Source organism: Sorex araneus, chromosome 2 (genome assembly GCF_027595985.1).
Source record: "Sorex araneus isolate mSorAra2 chromosome 2, mSorAra2.pri, whole genome shotgun sequence".
NCBI classification, from domain to species: Eukaryota; Metazoa; Chordata; class Mammalia; order Eulipotyphla; family Soricidae; genus Sorex; species Sorex araneus.
The window spans coordinates 19,052,380-19,061,567 of NC_073303.1; the positions used below are offsets into that span (position 1 = coordinate 19,052,380).

At 40.8% G+C, this 9,188-nt stretch overlaps 1 non-coding gene across 1 annotated transcript; it reads left to right on the forward strand.

Moving 5' to 3' along the window:
• Positions 1-8,807: 8,807 nt before the first annotated feature.
• LOC129403010 (small Cajal body-specific RNA 8) lies at positions 8,808-8,921 on the forward strand. The gene has a single exon (XR_008629002.1). It is a non-coding gene; the product is annotated as a small Cajal body-specific RNA 8 (non-coding RNA).
• Positions 8,922-9,188: the final 267 nt, after the last annotated feature.

Here is a 9,188-nt window from a genome sequence, read left to right on the forward strand (position 1 = left end):
ATAAAATATCCTCCTTTTTAAATTTCCTGTGAGACTTATTATTTAGTACTTCGCTTGTCTGATTAAATTTTTGCTATGTTGCTTGTAAAACAATTGTTTCAACCTTTGCAAATTGGTACTTGGTGCTCAGTGGGTATCAAAAGCCATGTCTTTTCCCTTCATTCTTTATCTTTCTACTCTCAACCTAGATGTATGATTTCCCTAGTTTTTAATACTTTACAATTCATGGCTATTCTTAGGTATTTTTGTTCCAGGTTTTCCCAGATCAGGTCAATAGGAGTCGCTTCAATCTGAGATCATATCTTTTGATAACCAAATTGTTCATTTCCAACAGAATGAGATGCAGAATCAGATGCCACCACTTAAATCGCCAATCTCTCCTAGAAACTGACATCATTTTCTTGTTGCACACTTCCTCATAAACAGTATAGATGTATACATCATTTATATTTCCTCAAAGCTCTCCTAACAATGTATTCTTTTGTATAATAATTATATGTTTCTGTATGTACTCTCCTGCATCTATATTTGAGAAATCAGTAATTTCTGAAAGTTGGTGTTTTTTGTCTCCATAAAATCTGACATATTGCACATAAATGCAAATATGCTCCTGTAAAATTCAACTAAAAATATGAATGTCATGACTATGCAGTCTAGTAATGTATGTGTGTGTCCTCCGTTGTTACAAACCATTGAGGTAACAGGCTACAGTGCAGATCATGTGAAACATCAAGGTCAATTCAAACTACTGTTTGAGGACCAATTGATGGAGACTTGGTGGGGAGATGAGAAAGAGTTTTATTATCAAAGAGCTGGCTAATATTACCAAAAGATGACTGCCTCAAGTCCTCAAAACAACCCTCTTGCCAGAAAAGGGGTTTTTTATAGAAAGAAATAAAAGAGGGAGGCACATAGTTATAAAATATGACTTTCAAACCAGTGAATGCCAGAATGAATAATTCTGGGGTCTACCCTCTAGTCATACTTCATCTTATGCAAACCTAAACAAAGCAAGAATTAGGGTTTTCTGGGGAAGGGTAAGATGAGGACAGTTATCCTTATCTTTAAGCTTGGGGAAAAGAATAAGGCAAGGACAGCTGGCCTTGCCTAGACAAGCTTTCTGGTTTTTGATATTGAATTCAGCTCTTACCGTCTTTGGGCCAACTTTAGTCACAGAGGGTGCAGTTGGTTATAAAAACCAGATTAATCTTGAGACATCTAAGAGATTGTTACTGGGATCAGTCAAATCTTGCCAAACACAGATGAGGGAAGGAAACTGGTGTGGATTAGAAGTAAAGCCAAGCCCAAGGCGAAGTGCAAATCTCAAATTAGAAGTAGAAAGTTTTGGTCTCCAGGTGAGGGAGAATCAAAGGGAATTCAGAGTCCTTGGTAGCTCCCTGAGTACCAACCACTATTCTGCTTGGCAACCTGGGGATTATCTTCCTAAGTATATTTTAATTTTATACTCTGTCTGGAATCCTCAAGTACTAAATGGTCATGTCCCCTTCATCTTCCTGCTTCTTCTCCACCTAACCTTGTAACTGTTTTCTCTGGATGGGTGATTGGATGTCTTGACCAGAGATTAACATTTGAATCAGCAGATAGAATAAAGCCAATTCTCCACTGGGATGGTTTTATCTAGTCAATTGGGGGACAGACATGTTGGCAGGCTGAGTAAGAGGCATGACAGGAGTAAATGCTTTTTCCCGACTGGGCCATCACTAAATTGAACTGAGATACCAATTTCTTCCTTTCTTCAGACTTAAACTGAAACATAGGCTCTTCTTGAGTCTAGATTGCCTTTATGATTGCTTAAGTAATTGCTTATAGTCTATCTCATATTCTCTCTCTTCTTCCTTTTCTCTTACTCTCTTCCTCTCACACATCACTGTATTACTGTAATCCCGTTGTTCATCAATTTACTCTAGCAGGCACCAGTAACGTCTCCATTAGTCCCAGCCTTGAGATTTTAGCAGCCTCTCCTTACTCATCTTTCCCAACGATTGGAGGCTCTTTGAGGGTCAAAAAAATGAAACCTGTTATTGTTACTGTATTTGGCATATTGCATACACCATGGGAAGTTTGCCAGCTTGCCAGGCTCTTCCATGTGGGCAGGACACTCTTGGTAGCTTACTGGGCTCTCCAAAAGGTGCATATATATTTCCCTCTCACATATACACACTTTAATATGGCTCAGCAATAAAGCTAATTATTTGAGCTAAAATTATTATTTGGCCTGAGGACATGACTTAAAAGGCTGGAGTTAAGCTTGGCATGTGGATGTTCTAGGTTTGATCTCTAGAATCGGATGGTTCCCCAGCACCACCTGAAGTGACCCTGGAGTACCAAACTAAGAACAGCCTTTGAGCACCCAAACCCCAGATAAACAACAAGAAAAAGACAAGAAACAGTGAAAAGATAGTTAATAATCACTAACCCTGTGAGAGTAATATTCATTTGCTGTTCTTTGGATAACCCTAAAGCAATCCTCTCAAGTGCTTTTGTAATTTCTGCGCAGAATAGTAGAGTGTCTAGGGAAGTATTCCTATCTTAGATCCACAGAGACTAGAATAAGAACCCTGGCACGTGGCATCAAGCAGACGGGAATGAATGGCTGTCTCTCTTTGCCTTCATGTGAGCATTACAGTGGCATGTGCTCTCTCTCTGCGTGTATGCCTCAGAGGACAGTGAGCAATAGCCCGCAAACTCATACTTTAACCCTCTCCGGCTATTCAGCCTGACACATACGAGACAGCACCCAGAGTCCCACAGCTCTCTCTTCCCCACGAGGCTGCCACATGTCACCCAGAGCTGCCGCTCATTCTCTCTCGCACATTTTGCATAATCAGTTTCTATTCTGTCGTGTTCTCTCACACATGGGGCTCAAAGACTCTTCTGGAAAAATAGAGAATATTTTTCACTTCAGATGACTAGTATGATTCTATGTTGTGCTCAGACTGTTTGGTAAATGAAGTCAATTACTCATCGAACTGTCAGATGAAGAGAAAGACACATGGCTGAGTGGAACCTGGGTTTGCAGTCACCCTCTTGCTTCCCTCTCTCTCCCTGAGAAGAGCAACCACTCGCATCACAGTCCTGAGAGTTGATGTGTGCATTCAGATTCCTAACTGAAAAAAAAATTGCCGTGTGGATTTCTGCAAACGATTCGAAATATTTTCATCTCTTTTTCTGACACATTCTATATTCTGTAAGTCATCCCTTGGCCCAGATCAAACTTCTGAAAGCACGCTCTAATATTTAGTTCAGAGACCCAGTTTTGTCATTGGTTGGTGACCTCAGTCAGTGACATCACTTTTCTGAGACAAATCTTTTTGAACAGCAACAAGGGGATAATGACAATGTACCTTTCTTGAAAGCCTGTTAGGATACACCAAAGATTACATCTTGAAGGATTTGTAAACTATAAACTTTTAGCAGATGTTCGTTACTTCTCAAGTTCCTTCTATTGTTTCTCAGTACCTTAAGTCCAGACTCGACCCTAACAACTCTCTGGCCCAAATCATCCAAACACCCTTCGCGTGGCTCCATTCTATTACTCTATGAGCCTTCTTTTTCCAACCGGATATGCATATTCTCATCTGAGTGGGTGTGCCTGATGTAGAATAATCAAGTCCAGAGAAGTTCAGGACATGGAGGAAGCATGGCAAGAACATTAGATGAGTTGGCAAAACATGTCTAAATAAACATTTTAGGAAAAGATTTTTTTCAATTCAATTTCGAATGGTAGAGTGGACTAACTCAGTGTCCTATCTGGGAAAAAATGTCTAGGGTTTGATTTCTGGCGATGATACTTTCCAAGTGTATGACCTTAGGATGTTTGTTCTAACTTCTAGAGATTTCTTTTCTTTCCCAATTAAGAGAGCTTGTATTCTACTGTGTGCTGCAAAGATCCGGAATGAGGGAATGATGCAAGTTAAAAGTAAAACAATAAGGATCCAAGGGTGCAGGTCAGTGGCAGGGCATCTGCTTAGCAGACATAGGTTGTAAGTTTGACCTCCAGTACTGCCCAGATGCCAGTATGATTCCAGACCCAGCAGCATGACAAAGAGTGTGCGTGTGTGGTGTGCGTGTGTGTGTGTGCGCGAGCGTGCACGTGTGCATGCAAAGTGACCAAAGTATGTTACTCTGCAGAGCACCAAAACCAAGTGAGTGTGGCCACTGGAGAGATAGTTCAGAGGTTAGTGCACTTACCTTTGGGGAGCCAATCTGGTTCAATCCCTGGTTCTGCATATGGTCCCCAAGCACCACAAGAAGTGACACTTGAGCACAGAGTTAGGAATAATCTGTGAGCGTAGCTGGTGTGGTCCTTAAACTCAGTCTATAACTAAATAATGAAGCAACAGAGTTTCAAAATAAAGGATTCTCCAGAAATTGGGTTGTCGTTATGGACCATCATGAGGACTAGGAAATTCACAGGACTTGAATGATACTCTTAGACATGTATTTTGCTCAAGAAATCCTTGTGCAATTCCATTACTTCTTCCAGATTTTTGTTCTCATTATATTCAGGGCCATTTTCAGAGCAGAGACAAAAAGGAGTCCAATAAGTTACAGGCACTAATTTCCCCTACATTTGGAGAAACATGATCTGCTTAAGCAGTCACCTTGCTTCTGAGTGTTTGTGGGGATTCAAACCTCTTTCCATCTGCAGCCACCTTTTGATCATGTGGGGGGCTGCTCACTCAATGTGGGCTTTGTTTTTCTTCCTCTTCCTGCCCACTGCCTCCTTCTCAATCATCCACTGCCCATTAGCACACCTCCCCCAGGAGGACCAGGAAAGAAGACATTGATTAACTCAAATAAGTCAATACGGCCCCTTTTTAATAACTTCAGCAGGTGCAAGAGCAAGTCAAATAAAATGTGGTTTGTGAGCACTTTGTGAACTTCATTCATCTACACCCACCCCTTCCCCTTCTAAACAACCACAAAGAATAACTAGAAGTGGATTCTATTGGCGCCCTCCTCCCATAAATTTAACTGTTTGGGCAAAGAGCTGCAAAGTATAAAAGTTGGGTTTTGACCCCCTCTCACAAGTAATGAAATGTTACCCATGTACTGAGAGGTGTCTTGGACCTCAAGGACATCAGGCAAGGGAAGAGGAGCTACGCAGAGTGTGAATGCCCTTGGTCAGTCGTCTTTGCTGCAAATGGACCCAAGAGAAAGAATGTGTGTTAAAGCCTAACAGAGCTTGGAGTTTCTTTCTCCTTTTTTTGGTTTGTGGGCCATTCCCTGCTGTGCTCAGGGCTTACTCCTGTCACTGCATTCGGGAGTCACTCCTGGTGATGGTTGGGGGGCCATCTAAGGTGCTGGGGATGTAGACTGTGTGCAAGGCAAGCGCCCTACCCACTTTACTATCTTTCTGGCCCCAGCGAGGGTATTCTTCACCTGAATCACATTCAGTAAGCCTAGTTCCAAAATGCATTCACTCCCCTGAACACAAGCTGCCTCAACATCTGTGAGGAGACAAAGGCAAACATGGAGAAGAAACCCAGAGATGAATATTTCAGCAGGAACGTGGGAAGAAGTACACTGCAACTTGCAAACAGCCTCTGTACCGCATGCCATAAATTAACACAATATAAATTTATACATATTTACACCACATCGTCTCTAACTATATAAATCCTCAATACTCAGACTGTGGGGTAGGTGTAAGAGAACAGACCATATGTTTATTCATGTTCCGTGGAGCTCTAGGGAACTCAGCGTTTTTACACATGCGTGCACGTACACTCCCATCCATACACACATGTATTCACACACACACACTCACTGTACACACATATATAACTAAAAATTATTCTAAGTGCTTAAATCAGATTAATGCCTAAGGGAAAAACTCTATTTTAAAGAAGATTGCCATTTTCAAAGATATTTAGAATCAAATAGGATTTTAATATTATTTAACTGAACATTTACCTGATTACTTATATATTTTAAAGTTTCTGTAACTAGTTATTATATATAAAGACAGCATGGAATAAATATTTTACTGATGGAAACAACCATCAAGATGACTTTTCCCTAAACTCTTCCATTGTATAAAAAAGGAGGCATTAAATACAAGACTTTGTAATTTTTAGTTGGAAGCTCCTTAGTTGACGGTCAACATCATAATGTTCGGGAGAGAGAGATGTTGAGAGAAATCACTGTTCTGAGTCCAAATAACTGTGTTTTGGTCCTGGCCCTGCCATTCACTGGCTTATTCTCCCTGGACAAGTCCTTAACCTCTTAGAGACCCATACTTTTGGGAAGATAGTATCTTCCCCAAATGCCAAGAATCCATGACATAGAATCAACATGAAAGTCCTTGGAAAATGTCATGGTTTTACATGTACTGTCAAGTCATTGTCATGGATTCTTTCAAAATTTGCTGCTAAGCAAACAAAATGCATTCAGTTTCTTTTACAGCTTTCTTGGAAGAAATCTACACTGGAGCTGCTGTTGACACTCTTTGTTTCAAAAGAATGCCATCCACAATGGTCAGAGAAGCATAGCACAGTGCCAACTGCCAATTTGCTTTGGCACACGCATGTGTGTAGGCAGGGATTGTCGATGTGTCTTGGACATAGCCCAATACCCAATGGGTATTTATTAAATATGGAATAACAGTAAGTATTTCTGGGGGAAATGGCTGTCTGACATAATCAAGACAGCCATTTCCCCACATGCCACTCCTTAAAGGTGTAGCAGATTTCAAGTGAACAGAACCTTTATGTCCTGGCAGACACCAAAGAATCAAACTAAAATAGAATTTCATTCCTCGCAGCCAAAGCACTAACTGCCACACAATGAGGAACCGAGACTTCATCTGTGGCTTTGCTCTAGGCTGACAGTGAATAGAATCCTTTTCAGATGATACCTTGTCTCTATCTCAGATGACGACTTGTTTTTCCCCCTTTGTGTATGAGACTATGCTAGTTATACATCATATTGAGGGCTAGGAAGAAGGAAATCTTTCTCTTGATACATGCCCACATTATTAGAAGCAGGGAATACAGTAATATATCCCAGAGAGGTCCTTGGACTCCAAGTAATAAACAAGACATAAGTTGCAGGATAGAGAGTCCACAGTGACACCCCTGTCTACAGCACTGTCGCTATTGCCTAGCAGTGACTGTAGAGAATCATCCAGTCCATGCTCAGTGACGTCATCATCAGCCTCCTCCTGGGAGACAGAGTTTGGTATGTCTAAGAAACAAAAGCAGTGCCTAACGTGGACATGGAAACATCACCTTGAAGCAAAGGGCCATCCAACTTGACCTAAAAAAAAAAAACATGGAGGAAGGGCCAATTATAAAACAGCAAAAATACTCGTAAGATTTTTGGGTTTTTTTTTTTTTTGCTTTTTGGGTCACATCTGGCAATGTTCAGGGGTTCCTTCAGGCTCTGCACTCAGGAATTACTCCTGACGGTGCTCAGGCGACCATATGGGATGCCAGGGATTGAATCTGGGTCAGCTGCGTGCAAGGCAAATGCCCTACCCACAGTGCCATCGCTCCAGTCCCTGAGTTCTTTGTTTTGTGTCATTTTTTAATTTTTATCTCACCAGCAGCCCGTATAGAAATCTACAGATTCCTTTTCCAGAAAAAACACACGTGACAAAGAATTGGGAATACAATTGTAGAAGGCAGATTGCCATTCCAAGTCAGTTTCAGAGCTGTGCTCTGAAGAATCAAGGGAAAGAAACACAACCAAGAATGACTTGTCAGGGTTGGGCTTTCTTCAGGACTGAAATGCTGAAAGGGTGCTATTCGTCTTCTCCTACCACTATGACAAACTATAGGCATAGCAAACATGGCACAATTGAACAGCACCAAATTATTATCATGCAGTTTGGGCAATTAGAATTTAAGATGGTTCAGCAGTCTGTTCTTTCTGGAGTGTCTAGTGGCTCAATCCTCTTCCAGTTGTTGTTTTTTTTAAGTTTTGTATACTGCTTAAATACTAATTCATACCCCATTTCACTCAAATTGCTGTTTTCACCATTCCATTTCCTGCTCTGATTCTGATTCCCTCTATTCTGTCTTTTAAGATCAAATGCTGAGATCACAATGAACCTACCTGAAAAATGTATCCAATGGTTTCCTCTTTTCAAGATCCTTACCTAAATAACACTTGAAATGTTATACCATGTCAGAAAACATAGTCAGGGGTTCAGAGAATTCTGAAGGGGATTTCTTTGGGGGCCAAGGGGCTGCAAATACTTTATATTGCACAGAAGCATTGGGGGGAAAGAAGTTCAAGGCAGAAGAAAGTCGCCCTTGAACTATCTTCTCTGTCATACTTCTATGTTCAGGAAATTTGCTGAATGAGGAATGCTTCTGGGCAGGGGGAGAAAATATTTTCTACCTCAGTGCTTGAGAAAGCTATTTCCTTTTCAAACCATGAGAGAGATGGGGAAATTACTCAGAGATCAGAGAGATAGAACGGTGGGTAAGGTACTTGCCTTGAAAGCATCTAAGCCCAGTTTGATCCCTGACTTTGCATATGGCCCTCTGAGTGCCTCCAGGAGTAGTGTCCAAGCACAGTGCAGGAGGAAGCCCAGAGCACCACCAAGTGTAGCCCAAACCCCAAACCATACCAAAACAATACCATCTCCTAGTCTTACTGTCTCCTGGATGGAACTATGCAACTAGATTTTAAAAAATTAATTTATGGTTCCCACTAAAAAGGAAAAGAGAAAAGGGAGGTGGTCAAGCAGACTAGGATGCTCTAAATTTGTATCCCTCTATTCAATTTTCTTGATTTTTGAAAGTTTATTTTTTTCTTTAAAATTCTTTCTTTGGGAGCCGAAAGTAGTGGTCTAATTGTCACAATACTCCCTAGAACAAATGTGCCTTTTGATGCCTGGGAAGAATTGAGTAAAATCATATTGGGAAGATATAGGGCAGCCGGTTTTATATAAGGCTATTCAGATATATCTGAATTATTTCCCATTTATATTTGTGTTTATCATTTTTACCTTTAGAAATAAAAAAAACTTACTTTCCCAGATAATCTCCTCAGTTAACTACTTTATTTTGTCTAGGTGGACAGAAGTAGGCCCACATTAGGATCTGAATAAGAAACAAATATGAGTAATAATATGTCATGGGTATAATAGGTTTGGATTTTAAGATTACCTGGGGAAACTTTTGCAGTTCTCATGTAACACTGAGAGTGCT